At 38.1% G+C, this 22,319-nt stretch overlaps 1 long non-coding RNA gene across 3 annotated transcripts in view; it reads right to left on the bottom strand.

The window, feature by feature from the left end:
• The window catches only part of LOC118162958, a 39,451-nt gene extending 22,500 nt beyond the window's left edge, over positions 1 to 16,951 (bottom strand). The window contains exons 1-5 of one of the 3 annotated variants that reach the window (XR_004748739.1): positions 16,277 to 16,951; positions 13,589 to 13,684; positions 12,334 to 12,603; positions 10,268 to 10,358; positions 1,817 to 1,886 (exon numbers count right to left, since the gene is read on the bottom strand). This is a non-coding gene — a long non-coding RNA (uncharacterized LOC118162958). Of the gene's footprint in view, positions 1 to 1,816; positions 1,887 to 10,267; positions 10,359 to 12,333; positions 12,604 to 13,588; positions 14,384 to 16,276 lie in introns of those variants that run through there. The other 2 variants (XR_004748738.1, XR_004748740.1) reach the window with 2 other exon arrangements.
• Between the last annotated feature and the right edge of the window lie 5,368 nt (positions 16,952 to 22,319).

The following is a 22,319-nucleotide window of genomic DNA, read 5'->3' as shown; positions in this document are numbered from 1 at the left end:
GAAAGAAAGAAAGAAAGAAAGAAAGAAAGAAAGAAAGAAAGAAAGAAGCACAGGAAGTCTCCTTTGTAGTTAATTTCTGTCACTGAAAAATTTAATGGGAACAGCAAAAAGATCCAAGAGGTGAGCAAGGAAAACATTTTTCAATAGTACGTTTTCAGTTATCAGAAAGAGATTTAGAGGGAATTTAAATGACTTTTTATTTCAAGAGTGTTGCCAGCATACAATATTCAATGCTTTTTAAAAGCCCAAGCTCCCAAATCCAAGACACCATCGTTTTTCAAAAATTTTCATTATTCGGAGTTGTTGAGTAAAATGAAAACGGGAATCTGAACAGCTCAGAAGCCTTAATAAAGAAACCCATCAATTTGTTATAGCTGAAGTTTCACTAATTCTAAGCATTTCTTGACCTCAGAAGTGGGAGATCCTGACTCATGCATTCTGAATACACCAGACCACCAAAAATTGTTTTTGTTGAAATAGAACCTGACTTTCAGAGGGTGAACTCAGGTCAGAAATCTCTAAGCTCAAGAGGGTTTGGATGGAGACATTTTACCTAAAATCATGTCACTAGGTTATGAAGTTGATACCCAAAATGGGAAAAATGGTATCTGAAAAAGAAATGTAAAGTGAACAGATGCCCATTCAGCAAGAACCATGAATACTGTGTATTACCCTAAATAATGTCTTGGATCTGTGCAAAAACTGAACTTATAATAAAACTAAAACTGGCAAAACTTGAACATTCCTGCAGGGGAAGTGGCCTGGGCATTTTTTAATGTCCATGAATGTTTGTCAGCATGTCTGGTCAAAACACAAAAGGCAAGTTCCCTTCTAAGTCCTTTCTCAGGCTGAAAAACCTTGCCTTTGAATGCTTTCTCCATTCAGTTAGAATCAAATCTGTGTTTCATCTGAAAAGGTTTTGACCAATTCAATAGGAACATGCAAAAATTCAGTGACTGAAAATGCATCTCAGGCACTGTATAATTTCATTCCTATTAAGAGTCAAAGCTTATTTCTGCTGGAGAAAGGTGAAAAGAAGTTCAGTTTAGCAAAAAAATATATTACCTATATGAGCTGCCAAGGTCAGTGAGACCTTTCTTGGGTTGAATAAGTACCGCTGGGACAAATGAACCAGACTGGGAGGTAGCTCTAACTGACCAACTACTTTTCAGTTTGTTAAACATACTAGGGAAGGGAATGTATAGAGCTAAATTCTACATATTTTATAATCATGTGATTGAATTACCTTATCCATGTTTGCACAGAATTAACAGAGAGAAGGATTTTGTTCGCAGCGCATAACTTGTTTGAAAGTATTTCTTTGTATCTGCCATTAAAAACAAACTTGTACAACACCATTGTGTGGCACTTCCATAATGGGAGAGTCAGTGGAGCCTGACAAAATTTGGTCCAATTTTCCATTAAGTTTTGAGCAAAACTAAGACAATTTCTGGCATGATCTAGAGATTTTTATTAAAATGGAAGTGATGCAAAATTGGGTAGGTCCAGCTAAAGCTCACTCCAAATTTTTACACTTACTTGAACTTGAACATCAAAGTACAGTTTAAGAGTGGGGCAAAATAAATGACCTGAAAGTGTCCCCACAAATCCTGCATGTCAGAGGTAACAAGGCTTTTTAAAAAGCTCTGCCAGCTACCATTTGTGATACATTCAAGTATTTCTATGTTGCAGTTATATAAAGTTAATGCTAATATATCATGAAAAGAATGACATCCTTGTCATTATTGTGTTGTTTACATTGTTTTATTGTAAGTTATGTATTCAAAGGCATCAAGTTTAGCCTAATTTTGCTTACCTTAAGTTAAATCTGGTTGCTTTACCAGTTGTAAACAGGTACTTTTCTCTGTGTACAGGCAACAAGAGTCCTAGAATAGAGGCAGGCAGAGATATATTCTGTACAAATCTACTCTATGTCTAATTTGCCCAGTGAAGGCAGTTCTTCTCAGTCTTATGGACCATAAACACATTCTCTTTCCTTTCCATGGAGACAGCTGAAATTCATTTTTTTGTAAGATTACATCCAGCAACCAGTACTCTAGTACATGCACTATAATATACCATATGTAGTCAAGTATACCCAGTTAAATGATATAGTGAAATGAAGTCCAAGTGAACAAGATAAAGAACAAATGAGGTGAATTTCTCATGAAAAATGAATGATGCAGTTCTAGCTATGTGGAGGACACTTAAAAATATCTTAATAAAGTTTATGTAAATGGAAATCTGTGAAATATGTTTCATTACATAAATTCTTTAATCCAGTGACTAAATATTATGGGCTCTACCCTGATATTCTCACTCTTGTCTGTGGTCTTCCTCAAAGTCAAACAAAAACTGATTTTGAATCATGGATATTGTATTTCATTTTTATGAAATGTTTTCAAACTAGATATAACTTTTTACCTTATCCTTCTTGTGTGCTGTTACAGAAAATGGTTTGAACAATATGCCTTACTTCACTTACGGAACCAGAAGAAATTTCAGTTAAAAAATGTTATTTTAAATAATGGACATAGCTGGATTAAACATTGTTGTTCCATCTATTAAAATATCTCTCAGAGGTGCTTAATGGATAGAATGGCAGAAATTTAAGATATGACTGCAGTTTACTTTTCCCAGCTGTCTGCCAGAGATTACTATCCCCAGAGCATGTTTCCACCCTTCAGAAATTCCAATTTATACCATCTAATCTGAAGCAGCTGATGAAGGATGATGTGCACCACTGTATTACACCATGAATGAGAAAGACCAGGGTATATGTACAGATTTTCTCTTCTACTCTGCTACAGGTACTAACTTCTGTAGGAGGTGTAAATCTACCAAGGTTAAACTACCACAGCTCATAAGTCAGAACCTTTCCAACCAGTATGAAATGCTAAATGATCTTCCATTCCCAGAGTGGCTTCTACTCTCCTCTAGTCTACTGTAGAATCTTAAATCCCCTTTCCTTCTGCTTGAAGACTGGTGTTGGCTGAATGAGGGTTATAAAACCGTACGGTGAAAGATTTAGTGGGTATGCTGTTTGCCACTAGCATTTCGTTTGGAATTTTAAGGAGCTTTCAAGAGACTTAGCAGATAATGATCTGAAGCCACAAAATTCCCCCAGGCATTTCTCCATTCACTATTTGAGCAGTAGCACCTCTCCTGTGCCTGCTGGCTACTTCTAAGAAAACGGGCTCCTTAAGCTCTTCTTAAATGCTTTTGTCATCAGATGGCTTTGTGTTTTTAAGTGAAATTCAGTACTTGAGAAAAGTGCAAGGGCGTTTATATACTGGAATCTAACTCTAGTAAATGACAACACTCACAAACTTTCCATGAGGAAGTGAAAATGAAGCTTTTATGCATTATTCCCATGTCAACTATGTTACCCGTCGTCCCTGCTCCAAGACAAACCAAGGTATTACTGTAGAGTGTAAGGTGCCCAATGAAAATCACTCCAGATTCCTAGAAGGGTGCTTGTACTACTCGATGCTTTCTGAAAACACAGGAAGAAAGTGCACACCTGCAGTCACTGAATTCTCCCAGCGTCATCTACACCCCATGGAGTACTCCTTTTGTCTGCACCCTGAACTCACACTTTTGACACGTCTTCAAAAATGCTGTTTTCACAACATACCAAAGAACACCATATCTGACTATTGCAAAACATGGGAGGTAAGAAAAAGATGCATTAAGCTGGCGGGTCCTTACAGAAAAGTCAATGGTAACTGCTCCCTTCCTTACAGCATCAGGTCCCCCACTGAACCAACCTGCAGTAATATAACACTGGTAGGATATTTAGGGCTTGTCAACACAACACATTAAAGATCTAATTAGAAGTCAAGCTGATGAAGATCAGAGAGTGTCCCAAACATTTAGAAAAAACAGGCCACAATGTTCTGTGTGAGATTCATGTCTGAGAAAAATTAATTTTAGCCAAATACTGAACATGGACCATGTTTGATGGTCCACGCCCATCAATGAGTATGATACATAGTTAATCTGAAACAGGCTATCATTTTTGTGATTTGGATGGACAGGTAACATGGCAATTATTTTTACCATTTTGTTTTATAAAATCATGAAAAGAACTAAAAGAGATTATGTTAATTAGTGGCAAATGGTAGAGTAAACAAGCAGAAGATATTTTATTTGGAATTTTTCCTCTATCATAGAATATCATAGAATCATAGAATCATATAATATCCTGAGTTGGATCCACAAGGATCACCAAGTCCAACTCCTCTCACCACACAAGTCTACCCAAAAATTCAGACCATATGGCTAAGAGCACAGTCCAAATGCTTCTTAAACTCTGACAGGCTTGGTGACATGACTATGTCCCTGGGGATCCTGTTCCAGTGTGTGACAACCCTCTCAGTGAAGAACCTCTTCTTACCATCCAGAAAATGTTGATGTTACCATGGATATATCTTGTTATTCGTCACCTAGTTTCACCTCAACAAAAAGAAGGTCAATTTACTGTCTTTGCTATGCTTTATAAGATAAATATTTTGGTAGCACAATCTCACAGTCTCCTAAAGACTTCGCACATGCATTGAACAAGGTAGTACTGAGTGTAGAAAACTGATGAGTGCTGCAGGTGAAATCTGTTGTCAGAAAAGAAACAGTCAGTCATGCCCTCCTGGGATCCCTATGCAAGTAGGCAAGCAAAGTAAGCGAGCCAGTAATGGAAGTATCATCCTTTGTTCCAACCAGAAATAACAGTCATGTTGCAAGGCATGTAACATGACAAGTGGACCACATCTCACAATCCTAAATTTAAAAAAAAATAATTAAAAAAAAATCTACCTAATCATACCAGTGTGACCATCTGGAGAGACACCCTGCCCCATGGAAGTGACCTATTCTTTCTTAATTTCTCAGTACATAATCATGAGTGAAGCTTAATAACTTCCCATTCATACTGAGATTTTCACATGGGAACCCAAAGCATCATCCCCTATTTTTGTTGTTTGGTACTGAGTTATTTACTGTTATATATTCCTGAGAACTTTAACAGGAAAGAGCAGTAGTTGACATCTGGCAGAAATATAGACAGTTATGTTGATTATAAACAGAATGATCCATCACTTTTAGCAAATATATACCAGAACAAAAGACATTAAGTAGTAGCCTAAATGGCAAAACATAGATGGCAGGAAGAGATCAAAGAAATCCTGCTCTTTACTATATGAATAGAATATGTGAAATTACTATAGAAGGAAGAGTCTTATATAAAATTAGCATTGATATGTTTATCCTTGTTTTGAATACAGCTTTGTTTGAACTGAGAAAAAAATCATAAAGCAGCCAACAATGTTCAAGAGTGGGTATCCTTTATTGCTGTATTATGTTTTCAGGAAAGATTGATTTCCACCCTCTCCTTTTCTTACCCCCTGCCATTAAGCATAAAGGTTCCTTCTACTAACACATTTTTATTCATTTAAAAGCATTGAATAAAAATACTATATAGAAGTTTGACTAAAACAGATGGAGAAAGATATTTCCTTTTTAAAAAACAAGTTAAAAAGAATATTGTAATAGAGAATATTGTAATAGAACACTTTGTGCTATTTTAAAAAAAAAAAAAAAAGTCAACTGAAATGTAGTGCTTTCATGTCATTAAGAACAGATAAGCTACATTTAGGCAGCTGTCAGGGCTGCAGCAGTGATGGGGTTGTGACATCCTGCAGCCACTCCCAGCTCACAGGACCTGTGTTGTGTTGCAAGGTGGTGTTAAAGGGGATGAGGAAACATCTCATAACAGCATTCCCAGATTCCTTCATCTACATTTTTTCTGGATATTTTCAGTGTAAACTCAATTGTTAAAACAGAAGAGGCTCAGTCCAGAAACTGCAGCCAGGATCACTAAACAAAATTACTTTCATTAGACAAATTTCGTCAAAGGAGCAGATGGATGCAATGACTTGATACCTGAAAGCTGCATTTCAAACATCAGCCAGCAGCTCTGCTAATATCATGACAATGACCCATTAGCACTTAATAACAGGTAATGTTGATATAAGTTGTTATGGTTGTCAGGATGTGTCTTTGTGCCCCAGTGTTATAAGATCATTGAAACATCACATAAGATCAGTGAAACGAGATCTATGTGGATGTCTCAGATATTTCAAAACAAAGTCAAGTGCCTTAGCATAAACTGTAGGCAAATACAGTTTTAAACAAAACTGGCTGATTTTGCACAGAAGTAGGTATGGTACACATATATACTCATTTTAAGACAGAGGAAGATGTAACCTGAAGCAAAGGGTCAGAAAGGGGAAAGTAGGGCTACAAGTTCTCCAACTTGATTCACTTGAACATTTGATTCAATGCCTCAGTTGGCCAAAACAGTTGGCTTTTGTCCTGACTTAGCTTTTCTGTGTGAAACTGTTTCAAGTATGTTAAGAGCAGTGCAATAGGAGAGTGTGGCTGCACTATTCTTTATATGACAAAACTAAGGAGCATATTAGAAACTTTGCTTTAAAAACAAAACAAAAAAAAGTCAAACAGAAAAAATATCAGAATGATGATAAAATCATTTCACTGTTTGACTGCAAGTCATGAAGACAATAAATACCTGGCCTCCTACAACTGTTATTTCAGATGACTCTCAAGATCAACAATGATTTTATTTCTGTACTCCAAAGAAACTTATTTTACAGTGTCACAAAACCCATATATGTGAGGTTTTGCCACATGAAAGAAGTTCACCTCACCAAAAATGTGACTGACAATACCATTGCAAAATTCTACACAAATAACTAATAAGATGTGGAGGTTGTATTTCAGAGCCCATTATGTCTGATGTAAGATTTCATTAATCAAAGTGAAACAATTAGCTCACTCGTCCACATTTTCTTAATATGCAAAATACAAAAATAAATAAATAAATAATTGGATAATGCACCATATAACATATTCCTTAATTTGCAGTAGCGACTAACTGAATTAGATCAATAGTCTACATAACCCGATGTGGTATGACAGGTGCTATGGTTTGTTCAGAGAATTTAAGAAACCTTGAAATATCCAGTTACAGAAGAATATACCCAAGAGAATTTCCCTTCATAATTTCTCTTAACATAAATTTGCCTTCTGTCACAAGGAATCAGAGTTCAGGTATGTTTCAGGCAGCTGGGATTTGCTGCTCATTTAATCATCACACTATCTGCATTATTTAATTTATCATATATCATTAAAATGATTTACACTTTTTAATGAATTACGCTGTGTTCTGTGGCTCAGTAAAAATCATATGTGCCAGTAATTTTATTAACTGCTGCTCCGAAATTTCATATCACAAATGATATACACTTGTATTGGAAAGTTCAGATTTATGGATAATAAAGAATTTCACAAGAATGTTGTCAACACCGTATTTTTAACAAGTGAAATATTTTGAGCTCATGAGAACTTTTATATCTTTCTGTTCAGATACTTCATAGTTTTATATGTTATTTTAATAATATTATACAATATAAATAAAAATAAGGACTTGACTAATATTTGAAATGTCAAGTCCTGCATTTCAGTTTTAAAACAAAACAAAACAAAACAAAACAACAACAACAAAAAAGCTCTCAATCAAATTCACTGTCTTTATAGAAAGCTATATATTTAACCTCCTGAGACCATTTTCCTGTTTACAGTGATAATAGTAACAGGGATCATTAAAAAGCTTTCTCTAAAGCAAAATGGATGTATGGATGTGACTATCAGAAATGTTATGTTTTTACATATATATAATTTAAGACTTTTGAAGAATAATGTTCCATTGTCCAAGCTGAGAGCAACACATTACTTTGAATGCAAGTATGCTTGAACATATAATTTCACCAATTTCACCATTTATTCATCACCACCACCAATTCCCGTCTCTTGAAAACCAGGGTTATAATATGAATCCCAAATCAGCTGGTCAATCCTGTCAGGTATTATCCTTCAGCCTCCCTGAATGCTAATCATTACCCTATTTAGAGAAAGAGGACAAACAACTAAGGAAGAAGTGTCACCCAAACTCTCAAAATATTAATTGCAAATGGAACACCAATTTTATTGATGCAGCCATGGCTTGGTTACTTTTTCAGTTTCTAGATTTTCAAATTCTGGCTAAAATGCCCATAAAAACACTACTTCTGTTTACAAAGGTGTATGAGTATCGCCTCTGAAGAGCAGGTGTCACATTCTGAAAGATTATATAATTGCCATATTTTCATTTTTTAGATTTTGAAATTATGACCTCTATAAATAAAGAATTAAGGCTGGTCTCCACTGTGTAAATGTTTAATTTCATTAGTTAATCAGAGATTCATTAACAAGAGAATCTAAAGAGCAATTAGAAATCTCCCTGCTGTTTTGAACAAGATTCATATGGCATCTATTCCATACAGCTGTTTTCTCAAAAAGCCTTGCTAGCGCAATTCTTATAATTTCTGCTCAAACAGAATGCTGGTATATGACTGCCCCTAAAGGACACATTTTTAACAACACTGAATTAATTTATCTCTTTGATTCAATTGTAAATTGTAATTGCAAATATTTTATGTAATAGTTCTAATTACAACAGTTATCAAGACAAGTTTTTAATCCCTTGAGGTCTAAAGAAATTTCATTATATGTTTTGTAAGCACAATATTTTTAATCTTAGTGTACTCGAGTTTAGACCCTTTAGGATTTTTTTTACATATCTATATTGTCTCTCCATTTATGGTTGGAATATGTAGTTCATTTTTAATCAAGCCATTGTGTCTTCTTTCATATGTGGAAATATTCACACCAAGCAATCTAAGGTCCTTCATCTAGTCTCCCTAAATTCTCTTTGCAAGGGTAGACTGACTGCTCCAGAGGACAATTCAGAGCTCTGCATTACATTTCCAGTTTACATAAATCTGTACTAGACCTTCTCCCCTGAATATAAAGCAAGCCTAAGGAGATTAACTGTAAAAAAAGTAAGAAACCTTAATAGGATGCCTAAAACTGGGCAGCATGAATGTTCTTGTTGCTATTAAACAGATCCCATGAACAGCTTCAAATACCATTAGGAAAGCATTTCCAGTATAGTCCTAATTTGTAGTGGCAATGCCCTCATCAGAGCAGTAAGGCTATGAGAGAGACAAGGTTTGCACAGAAAAAGATCTTTAAATCTTATATTATTAAGCCATCTTATTTAACTGGGAAATATATATATATATATTTGATCCAATAAGCTTCTCAAATATGCAGAAATTGTAAAGCTTCTCTGGATGGAAGACACTTACACAAGTTCAGGGAGAAAACCAGAGGAAGAGAAATTCATGAAAGGTTTCCACTTATATAGAAGCCCTGTCTGGCTCAGGAAATCTCCAAGCTTCAATGGCTGGACAATGGGAGAGCATTCAGGAAAATAAGATATATGCTTGTCTTGTTCTTAAAGTTCCTCTTGGGCATCTGCTATGGGCCTCTGCCAGAAATGGGATACTTCAGCAGACCTTGTTCTGATGCAGAACAGCCACTGTTATGGACATATGTATGTGTTGGTATTTTTTACAGAAATAAGCCGTCGGAGCAAAAATTTTAGTACAAATGGAGAAAGAAATTAAAAGAAAGAAAAAAAAAAAAAAATAAAAAAAGCTCCAGGTGACATTTCAGATAATTCATTTCCCTCTGCATGCATGTTGATAATTTTTAATTCTTTGAAATAAATTACTTGTCACCACATCTCAAGAAATACCCAGTTAATACAAAGTAATAGTAAAAGAGGTACATTAGTAGAGGTACAGAGTAATAGTTCAGGAAGTACACTAATGAAATGCATAACGTTTTCTTGTGAAGGACAGATATGTCAAACTTCTGTTTACTAACAAGTACTTCAAAGCCTTTAGAATGCATCCTTACCCTAAATTAGCTTTCTAGTCCTCTAAAAAGTTTAGGAGATGAAAGCAAAGCTACTCCACAGCCCACTCACCTTCCTGGATATACATACAGCACCAATACAATGCCTTCTTGATTAGAAGTGAATCAGGTACAGGGCACAGGGAGAAGGCATCAATAGAAAAGATGCAGATTACTATTGTTTTAGTTAGGGATGGACATCCTCTCAAACCTAATCTATGCAGTGCTATCAGGTGCTAAAATATTCCCTCTGACAGTACAGCAGCAAACAAACAGGGTCTTTATTGTACTGCTCCAAAGTATCTCAGATTCACTTGTGATCACATGCTGTTACAAGAGGAATGTGAAAAAATAACATCACATCCCTGGTGAACAAGTTCACAAGACTTACCTGTCAAGAGGACATGCTGCATTGAAAGGCAGGGATGATAGCCCATTTCCTTGTTTTGTCTTGTTTGCAGAAAACAGGACCTTTGTGGGGCCTGCATTTGAAGAGAGAGAGAGAGGACAGAGAAGTCTCTGTTTCTTAAGTCAAGACCTGAGGAGGCTAATAGAATTTTAATGTATGGTTGAAGCACAAAACATCGCTAGCCTTAACATCAATAAATTATTCTCTGACTGATCTGCTGTTTAGCCTAGCTGAGAGTTTAAGATATGCAATGATTGCCTTACAGCATTAGATTAAACACAGTTTTTCCTGACAAATATATTGAGGGCCTTCAATTGCTGCAAAATGGAGAAACTAGGGCAAGAGCTGGGCTCAAAGATACCATCTATGGGTCTGGTATTAAATCTTTTTCACCTTCTCCTTATGAAGTATATACTTTCAAGGCATTTTTTTTTATTTATTCATTTTATAGTGAAACCATACTTGAAGCACAGAAAAGCCCTATCTTTGCATTGACTGATTCTCTACTGATTGGCAAAATCAGAGAGCAACTCCAAGAACAATTCCTCTTTAGGAGCAAGTAAGTGCTGTGAACCCTAGCAGAAATCAATTGTCCCACACAATTGTCTCTCACCTCCAGATACTTCAGAGGAAGAGGGACTACAGGCTTAAGTCACAGACACTGAAGCAATGTCTTCATTGCCATAAGAGGTATTCACCAATTCTAATGCTAGGAAATCCATCTGCAGACAAGGCCTAATAGCTTCTACTGTAGTGCAAATAGATTGCACAGAATTGTCTGTAGTGCAAATAGATTGCACAGAATTGTCTTACAAGGAGAGATTAAAAAAAAAGATTGCTTCTTTTCAGGCTGGAGAAGGTAAGGCTGAAGAGGATATTATTGAGATAATCATGAAGATGGTGGATAAGGTGCATGTGATGAAGGCAGAATTGTTAAACATCAGATTGTCAGTAGCAGAATGAGAGGAAACTTACTGAAACAGTTAGAAGATGGGTTTAAAAGAAATAAAGTATTTCTTTCCGTAGCAGGTTGTAAACTTTGATAATTTGCTTCCATTGGAGGCTGCGGAGGCAGGCAGTGGTTCAAAAATGTGTTGGACAAATTCATAGGAAACAGCTCCATAAACAGTTTCTGAAAGGAACAGGCAGAGTTGTGTCCCTCTATATCCTTCATACAATATCTGTGGTTGTTAGGAAGTGTAAGGGGAAAGCACCACTGAATGTGGTCAGCCATATAGGCTTTTCTCCAAACAGCATTGCCTGGTACACTTTTGGAGGCAGAGTGCAGAGCCAGAACATGCTCTGACCCTGTAGGACATTTCTCATGTTATATCACAAGGACTGAATAAATCCCTAGAATCTTAGAATCCTAGAATCACAGAATCATAGAATGGCTTGGATTGGAAGGGACCTTAAAGATCACCTGGTCTCAACCCCCTTGCCATGGGCAGGGACACCTCCCACCAGACCAGGTTGCTCAAGGCCCCATCCAGCCTGGCCTTGAACATCTCCAGGGATGGGGCATCCACAGCTTCTCTGGGCAACCTGTGCCAGTGCTTCACTGCCCTCTGAGGGAAGAATTTCTTCCTTATACCTAATCTAAATCTTCATTTCTTTAGCTTAAAAACATTCCTCCCTGTCCTGTCATTATTTTCCTGCGTAAAATGTTGTTCTCCATCTTTTTTATAAGCAGGGCTGCTCTCAGTGATTTCTTCTCCCAGGAGAATAGGAGATTCCTCAGTCACTGTGGAATCCCCCTTCCGAGTTTTAGACCTATAGAATTCCTCTCAACTTAAATCATAAATCTTAGACCTACGGAAATAGTTTGACATCCATCTGCCCTCTTTCCCTTCTATGCTATCCTCAAGCATACATTCATTTTTAATTTGAACACCACAAGGAATTCTGTTGATTTCAGTGAGACCAGTGCCACAGACTTGAAGTCTAGCATGTGTACCTGGAGTACCTGGCATTCGATTGTGTGAAACAGACAGAACCTAAGAATTCACATTACAAAGATAACAGATAAAAATACAATGGATACATACCAAAATATCATGAATTGTTTCACATTACTCGTAGTCCATCACTTCTCTTAATTTATGTCTCTCTCCTTTCCTTTCATCTTTTATCTTCACTTGTTAGTGAAGCAAGTAAAAGCTTGCTCTTATGCTTCTGCCCTCCCTCTCCTTTTCCTTCTGTCCTTTCATCCCTACTTCCTCCACCCAAACCGGGTTACAGGGCTGAGGGAATTAAGATCTTCAGTCTTTACTGGAACACATAGTGCTTTGGAGGACTTCCATAGGTTCTCTGCATCTCTGTCAATGGAAAAAAAAAAAAAAAAAAAAAAAAAAAAAGTATATAGAAGCCCTTATGCTTCTAAAAGTGTTCATTGCAATGTTTGCAATGTATTTTTGAGGTACTTGCATGAAAAAGTTATGTAAGCTCCACGTACTGTTGCTAAAGCCCAGAAAAGAGATGAGTTGCCAAGCTCAGCAGCATGGTGGTTATTTGCTATCACTTTTTGCTTGCCCATTTTAGGTTATAAAGTTACTGATATTTAATTCAGACTACTAGGCTGAGATGTCTCTCAAACTTGACACTTAGGATGTAGGCATGTATATACCCAGAATTTCTGAAAGGGAGTAACACCGAATTATGAGTGTCACCAAATGTTTGAAGTAACAGTGAAAGAAACCCCACCTTAGTGTATACATCAGAAAGAGTTTCCACCTAGACCCTGAAATCAGACATAGTATATGGCAAGTTTAGAATCCTTCATATGTGTAATATGATGATCTTTGTTCGTTCGTTTGTTTGTTGTATAAACATGCTATACTCCATTTGATATATGGGAGCAAAAAGATGAAGAGAAAGTAATGATTTCTCACATTGTCCACCTAATATCTGCTGACTGATAGAATAAACAGGAACGTGGAAGGAGGAGACATGCATGCCTGCTGTTAAAGAAAAGCCCATTTGCACATAATGCTCTGGAGAAATTATTGAACATTTCATCCACACAAAATACGGGTCCTGTCACCCTGCCAGGGTCAGTAAGACCTGGGCTAATGTACTGAGTCACTTCTAGTTATGCAAGTTAAACGGTTTACTGGTTGCTTTAATTAGGAAGCTCATTTTGTTTACAAACTGTCAAAAATTGTAGCAAAGAATGTTCCATGCTTGTGGTTACCAGTCCCAGTCCTTGTCCCAGCTCTCAGCCCTCCAAAAAGGGCTTCTCTTCCTCCTCCCGCCATGCATGGCAAGTTGCCAGAAACACATTCCAGAGTATGAAAAACATACGTATCACAGCATAAAAGTGAGATGTGGCACAAAAGCATCTCTTCTGTGAGAATCTCATCTAATACATGGACAAGGAAGACTAAGGAATTATTGGCACTGTAAAGAAAACAACAGGAATTTAAATTAAAGAACAATAAAAAAAAATATTCACATTTTCCTACATCTGTTAACAACATCACTGCAAATGTTTTCATTGTTACATCAGTCGTCCTTCACATAATACTCCTTTCTCGTTCTTATCTCTCAAACATATCCGCACCTTCTTCCATGCTGCTCTTTCTAGCAGATAGGAATGACCTTCCACAATCTAGCTGTCCAGTTTCACCCTAACCTGACAAAAGCCCTGGATGAAGGAACTTTTTGCAACATTGCTTCATTGAAATTCTGTGTACACTGAGCAGAGAAACTCACTAAACAATTCAAACCACGTTGACAGCCATACCTAACTCTATTTCTATACACCACATCCTAATCCTATATACCTAACCCTATATATCACACCTGCATTCCTACTGCTTGACTGTCTTTCTCCCAGGGTTGTTTTTTTTCTGTCATTTGTACTGCTGTACACCAGGAAAAACATAATTAAAGCCAGTGGGCCCAAACCCTTGCTGCTGTGAGTGGACATAGTATAATTTCATCATCCTTAATAGAAACTTGTTGAATTTCTCCAGCTTAGTATTCACCCTTTTGCTCATTTGCCCATCAAATTCATCATTTATTAGTGATGCAAGCATTTGCTGAGGCTGGGATCATCTGCACGTCCTCTGTGACTCACGTAGCATGTTTGTAAATGCTGTCAGCAAACAGCACTACAAAGTAGTATCTCTCACATCAGGCATAGGTATACAGAGCTGACTCAATACTTCTCAGAAGTATTGAATTTTCCTGCTCTAAAATACAAGACAAAGCCATGACCATTCCTGTTATAAGAATCAGCAAAGGGGAAAGGGGCATATCTGGAATGATCAAAAGGAGCCCTGGATATTTTGGCAAGAGGCCCTCCTTGCTTCAGCTGCCCTGTGGACATGAAAGTCTCTCTTGGGTGGAGGAGCAGCATCGGCTTCCAGTCTTTTCTTCTGCAGGTCCCATACAAACAAAGAAGGCATTGCATATATGGTCAATCTACCTTAGGCCTTAGCAGTTGCCTGTCTTGTCTATACCTGGAGCTTGCTCTAGCTACAGAGCTTGTTCTAAATTATATGAAGAAAATGGCTTTGACTTTCCACTTTCTTGAACCTGTGGAGAAACACAGGGTTTTACCAATTCAGATACAGCTAATTTTCCTCTCCCCAGAAGCAGTACTTCTCAGAAACTTTCAAGAAACTGATAGACAAAAGGAAAACATCTGAGTTTTCACTTTTAGGGATCCCAGTAAATCTCTCAAGATAACCTGAGGTGAAGCAGACGGTTTCTACATTCACGCTGGAGAGCTGTCTTGCTAAAATAAGGCTTTGAAGTGTTGCAATGAAAGTAATTTTGATACTTGATTGTTCTGCCAAGGGAGGCAAACCTTGAGAGACAGAGACAAACTTAGTAATATGCCAGGCAACCATAATTAAATGACCAGAAAAAGAGCAGTTTTGACCAATTAATACCACAGTCAGCAATGTAATTTGCTAGTTTGTAAACATGCCTAATGAGTCAGGAGAATGACCCTCCAAGATGTACTGAACTCCAAAGGAAAATATAGCAAAATTGGGCTGCAGCAGGACCAGACATCCTGTTCAGAGAAGTTGTTCTTCTATGCAGCTTCCTTTCCCCACTTCCTCTTGGCTCATAGTCCTGTCCTCAGGTCATTAGACAACATCACTTCCCTGTTGTTAACAGGTTATAAATTCTGAGACAGATAGGTACTGACATGATACTGATAGCAGTTTGATATTAACACATCTGTATTATCAGCTCTATCGCTTGCCTAAAAGCTGACAGAGATTTACCGTGTCCCCTTTGCTGTTAAGAACCAGTTGCAAATTTATAACTCCCTTCCTGCAAGACTAAAAGTTTTTATCCATGTTAAGAAGACTCATGCAGTCTTGTGTTTTTCCTTACCTAGCTGAAGCATAGCACTGTGCAGAGCACATGAAGATCTGTCCACCCACAAGAAGTATTTTAATCAGTTTAATAAATAAGTAGATTTAAAACAGAAACAAAAGCAAAGCAACAAAAAATGAACAAACAGTGCAGCTTGTTTTATCTCTGATTAATATGGGATTCTTAAATCAAAATGCTGCCAATCAATAGTGAAGTACCTAACATTTAGCTTTTCTGATTATGTCTGCACAGACTTAATTCACAGTTTAACCGTGTTAGCTCCCCAGATCTACTCTTCCCCAAATCCAGACGCAGCTTGCATAGAGTGGAGAATATCCTCTTGTCACACTCATGTTCATTAAGCTGATTAATCCAATCTAAATCCATGTTGCCAAGTGCTAGACAGCTTGGTGGTGCTGCAGCCAGGGAGACAAGGGAGTCTTACCCAGAGTTCTTAATTTGAGCTGGGCTTTCAGCACATACCACAGAGAAACATGCTCTTTTTTCTGTCACATAAAAAAAAAAAAAAAAAAAAATGTTGAACTGATGTTGCCAGGTGTTCTCAGATCTCCTTGTAAATCCCCCTGAATTATTTTGATTTTTTCCTCTAAACAGAAATTATTATTTTTAAAATTAGAAACAACAACAACAAACCTCCCATCCATAAGCCATGACTTTCAGGTGATGAAAGGAAAAATGTCAACACAGAAACATATTTTAGAGGGTAGTGTTTGAATATAACCTCCTAATATGCAAGAGGGCTCCAGTCAGCAAGATGTCATCCAACTGACTGAAGAAGTGGGAATGAAATCTTTGTGTTAAAATCAGGCTCTTGGCAAACTCTTTTTGGCAGCTTCTTCTCCAAGAGTATGCTCTGTTATAGCCAGTAGGGATTTTGTCATCAGCTTGGGGTAGTGGGAGAAGATTTCTGTGCAGAAATCTGCAAAGGTGAAAGATTTGAGTGAAGAGGAGGAAGAGGACAAGAACTGCCATTCAGCAGTACATCAGTGGTGCTTCTCATAGGGCCAGCTTTCTGCAATAGGTCTGCTGGATGATCACGAAGAGCAGGGGAAGAATGCAAACTTAAAGCCTTACAGACTGTGTTCCCTACAGTGTGGACTGCTTACACACACTGGCTGTGCTGGTTTTACTGCCCCATTCGATTTCTGAAACCATGGCTATGGCACTAGTTTCCATCACTTGCAGGATTACCCCAACACCTGACATTTTCATTTCTGGAGGCAACATTCAGCACCACAGTGTAACTCAAAAGCCACAGCAAAGAAGGTGGCAATCTACCAGCAGTGCATCTGAACGTGCTAGGATCCTAGCTTAACTCCAAATGTGGGTAACCATGTGACCCTCTTATCACCATTAGATCAAGGGAGACCACTTTGCGTTGGGATTTGAAAACCTCACAGCCTGGCTGTGTCGGAAGCCAGCAGTTACCTGAGCCAGCAGCACAAGGTCAGCTCGCAGGCCTGTTCTGTACAAGCAGTGAGCCTCTTCTCCCTCATCCTGAAATCATTTCACACACCTGAACTGTGTCTTTCCTTCAGCAGTGTCAGAGAGAGAAGACCTCCTACCTGTTGCCTCTCCACACATCTTATTTCATCCCACCTGAGCAATGTTAGTCACTCCCAGTTTCTGGATCCATCAGAATCGTACTCTAATTTGGCACACTGAGCTGTTGTAGGACATTATTCATCCCTTCTAGGCGATGACTTGAACATTTTTTAAGCTATCAAGTATACATGGATTTCATTTCAGAAATTGCATGAATTTAAAAATAGTTGTTGGAAACTATCTGCAGAATCGTGGTGCCTCTTGTTGCTCTAGTGCTCTCTATAGACAAAACTACTTATCTTTTTTCCTGTAAGGTGGGTAAGGCCTCTATTCCCTCCTAAGGCATTTCCCTCCTCAGGGTAGGTTGTTTCTGTAGATGTTACATTTAACAAGAAAGCAGACAGAAATCTGCACAGGCCAGAGAAAGGCAGTCCTACAAAGAATGGGGAGGACTAATTGTGTGAAGCAGTAGCTGTGACTCCCCAAGGAGGGGAAGGATGGAGGAGAAAAGAAGGGAGGGCGAGTGAAGCCCAAGCCAGATTAAGATCTCTCTCCTTCTTTCTTCTTGTTGGCTGCAGCTGGGTCTCACCCACTCTCCGCCTTGAAACTGTCAGCAAGCCAACGCCTGGCACAACGGCCAAGTAATTACTGATGACAAGAGAGCGGTATTTTTTTCCAGATCGGCTTTCCTGTCTTTCTGCAAGAAAAATAAATGAAAAGCTGTACCCCAACAAACATGACAGGAAAAATAACAATACTTGTATGGGACTGATACTGGAAACGTGCTGCTCCTCCAGCTGCAAGCTGGAGAGAACTACTGCCACCCTCACCCTCCGTGGTCTCAGCAAGGAAGGGGGAGATTAGAGGCAGGATGGGAGAAGGGCTCTTTGCAAAGCTCAGCACATCCCTTTTAGTCAAAACTCAATGCCACACCATGAGCAGGGAGAAGGCAGCAGTGCAGAAGCACTGGGCATGGCTGTAACTAAGACTGATGTGACTCAGCTTGCATTTGATTTACTGGAAAGTAGAAGAACAATATCACTCAGTCCTCTCCTCCCCTTTTTACCTGAGTTATAGGACTCATCCTGTCACCCATTAAAGACTAATAAGCTCATGTCTGACCTGTCATGCCAGTGGGTCCCCCATGTGATGCTTCTTTTCCCAACTATCAAGCTTATCATCTTAAGAAGGGAAGATTGAATTATAAAATTACACACACACACACAATATGTCAGAACTGGTATTGGTGTTTTGTACAGCTGTCTTGCAAATGTTACCTGCTGACTTTTTCGATACACTATCTTATTCTACCTCAAAAAATTGGGAGCAGAAGTCCCACTCCATGAAGGAAATCTATATGCATAAACAAGATCTCATTTTTACCCAGCAAAGCACCTTTTCGTCATTTTCACATAAAACTTTAATTCTATGTCACATTAAAAGTAACAGGGAACAGATTCTTAACCTTCAGCTGCCGCAGTCTGTGAGAGGTTTATAATTTCCCTCTTTGTGGACAACACAAACAGAAGTACATCAAGTAGCTGGATGAATGGATTTGATTCATTTGGAGGTCTCATGGCCTTTTTTTGCACCACAAGGACCTTGATTCTCTTGCCTTCATATCTAGAGATGATTGATTCAGCAGGGTAGTGTTGGAGAATACTGTTTTTATTATATTGTTAAGCTTCCCAGGATATATGCTGATTCAAATTCCATTCACTTCAGGATTAGGAGATCCAAAACAGAAAATTCAAACAGTAAATCCACATTATTGTTAGCTCAATGGATGAGCAAAGGAGTTCAGATATAATTTGACACAGTCAAATTAAAAATAAATTAATTTCAGAACTACAAAGAATATGAAAAAATAAATGGGTCTTTCACACTACAAACAGTTACACTGATTGCTACAGCTAATGATAATTTTCTATTTTTTTATTTTAAATCCTTGTTTTCATATGCTTCTCACTAGAAAGCATTATCATTTCCAGGGTAAATTTTTCATTCTGTTCAAAAACTTACTCATTTACACTTTTGTAGTATATCTAAGAAATCTCTTCAACTACTTTAGCGTCATGTAATAATAAAACATCCCATTTAAAAAAAAAGCTTCTTTCTTACTAGATCTATGAGGTTAATTCAAAGCGTCTTAAATTTGAAAGCCTCTAAACTGGGGTTTAGTTCTTCAAACAAGGCAAACCAGGCAAAGTCCTTATGAGAGTGCGACATCTCCTGTCAAAAGAGGCCTTGTAAAACCTTATAATGGTTCATATTCACATAATAATAATAATAATAATATGCAAAATCAGGGCTTGCTCCTACAGAAGCAAGTTATCAAAATAGCATGCTTTAGGATGATTTAAACTAACCCATTGTCCTGAATGCCACAATAGAGCAGAACACACACAGCCACTGTTCCTTGGCTGAAGGATAATAACTTCCTGCTAAGGGATGGCGACTCCTATAAATGCATTAACTCATTCACTTTCAATCACGTACCCATGACTGTGAGCAGCTTGCCAAAAGGTGTTACCTGGGGAGCACTGGTATTTTCCTAGCTCTGCTCCCCCCAAATCTTACCACCATCTTTCTCCTGGTTCAGGCCCTTGTGTTGTGCTCCTGGTGGATGGGACTGGCTTGCTCTCCCCATCTCCTGCAATGGTCATCACTGCCCAGACAGCTGAGCCACTTCCGAAGCAGTTTTTGAACTGTTTCCACTATAGTTTGCCCACAGGTTTCTTAGTGACAAAACAGAAAACAGAACTCCGTATGTGACCAGTAATAGATGTAGTCGGGGTGCCTGGCCTTGTAGCAGAGCAAGGTTGATAAGGCCAAAAAGGTCAGTCCTGTAAGACAAGCATTGCAGAGTCTTTAAAATGAGAAGATAAAACAGGCATTGTACCCATAAAAATATTCCTCCTTCCTTTAGCTTTTTTTTTCCTGCATATAAAAATATATTTCACCTGTAAATTCATATGGAAACATGAAAATAAATTTAAGAAAGGAACTCGAAAAGCAAACCTTTCTATAAGACATATCTGTGTTGACCACAAGAAAATTTGACACTTATTCCCCCCACCCTCATTTCTGAGTGCTTTGACACACACAGATCTGTCTATTAATTAATTAAATAAATAAATAAATAAATAGAAATAAAAGCCAGTTGTTGTGGTAATGCCATTAAAAAATGAAATTACTCTTCAGAACATTTGGACAGATCCTAGCATTTATAACATAAAGTGCATTTATAACATACTAACAGCAGATCAGGCAAAACATGCCCCATACCTAATTACAAAAAACACTTATGCATCTACATTGACTTCTCTCCTGCTCTGCAGTCCAATGCAGCAAGTATGTGTCTTGCCAGATAGTCCAAGGATCCCAGTCCCTCGCACTGGGAAACAGGGAAACCTACCTAAGCACTTTTCATGAAGCAGGCATTGTAAATATGTTGGTGTGTGCAGCTCCAGGGATATGCATTTGTTGCAGTCCATAAGCCTTTGATCTTTAGCTCCAGCTCTGTACCTCATACTTGAAATTTGCTGTGTGATCCCTCGTGTGTCACCCAAGGTACCAGTAGCTATCATACTTCTGAAGTATATCTGTTCTGCTAAGAGGACAATATATAGTTTGTTTGATTGTTTTGTTTGTTTTACACTGCTTCCCCAACACTGTTTAGGAACAGTTCCACTGGCCCCCATGATGCTAAATAAGCAGAGTTTTACTTTTGATACTTCAATTCAATTCTGCAAATAGCCAGTGCTTTTCTAAATGGATGTTTTTATTTTGTTTTGTTTTGCTTTGTTTTGGCATGCTTCTTGTTTCTCACTGCCATTTCTTGCACAAAAGAAAAGGTGAATAAGGAAACATACAAGTTATTTTCCCTTACGAAATTAAATCATGGTATCTCTGCTCCAGTCACAGTGTACATTTTGACCAGCCCCATTGAGTGTAGGGATACACGGGTGCAGGGACTGTATCTTCAATACAGCAATCAGATGTAGATTTCTGAACAGTAATATGAAACAATCAAAAGGGGATAAATAAGCAAACTGGGAAGTGTGAGGCAGGATCTGTATTCTCAAAGTTGTTTGTTCCACCATCCTCTATTTTATTCACATCAAAAGCCTCCCAAAGTCTATACTCTGCAAGCAAGAATCAGGTCCCCTTCCATGGCCCATATTCATTTGTACTGCAGCAAACTTGAAGTCATATTATTGCATACAAAGTGGGTTCACACAAGATATAGAAACCTTACTTGCAATTTTCTTATGGTAACAATGTGTTAAACATTTAACTACTGCAGCTATTTTCCTCTCTCTCTCTCTCTCTCTTCCAGTTCCAATCCTTATTTTCCCTTATTGTGTAGTACTTGCAAGTAGGGTTTCAGGGTGTTAATAAAGCACGGAGCAGAATTTTGGAGTGTGTCCAACTCTTCACCCCACCCTGATGAATACCTGGAAGCACACTGTTACCATGGCTATCCTGCCAGACTGAAATCGAGTGTGGCTTCAGCTGGAACAAATTTTGAAAAGATGGCCTCTGAAACAGGTAACCACAGAATTGACACAGCAATGCGTAGTTTACAATTTTACTCCTTGCTGCTAAATACTTCCATTTTACTCTACAATTCTTTTTAGGTAGGACCAGGCATGCTGCAAGCGTTAGTGACGTTTGTTTTCTTTCTGTTGTCTAAACTAATCTGATTATTTTTTCAAAATAAGAAATTGAGCAAATTTAGGATTTAGGATTTTTCAAGACTGCATAATATATTAGCCAATACCACCTATACTGCCCAGTGTCTTGCAAAACAATATAAAGTGGCTTTCGATGTATATCAGCACTAGAACTGAAGATTTTGCGGATCATAAAATGCTTCATGTGTCATCTTTTGAATTCAAAAACCTTTCATCAAACCCAATGGGACTCTGCAGCCATTTCTACAAATCAGTTTAGGTCCAGGGACACCAGTGCTCTCTTGAGTCTGTGGCTCCAGCTCCAATGTCCTTCAGCTGCCTACACTGTGTTTCCAAGGTCTGAAGTTTCGGTACAGCATGTCCAGCTTATTTGTGCCAGAGGCACCTCCATAAATGCTGGCTCCAAAAGAAATGTCCCAAGGCTTTCTGGT

This window comes from Oxyura jamaicensis, chromosome 2 (assembly GCF_011077185.1).
Source record: "Oxyura jamaicensis isolate SHBP4307 breed ruddy duck chromosome 2, BPBGC_Ojam_1.0, whole genome shotgun sequence".
In the NCBI taxonomy this organism is placed as follows: Eukaryota; Metazoa; Chordata; class Aves; order Anseriformes; family Anatidae; genus Oxyura; species Oxyura jamaicensis.
This window is presented reverse-complemented; position numbering and strand designations above follow the sequence as displayed.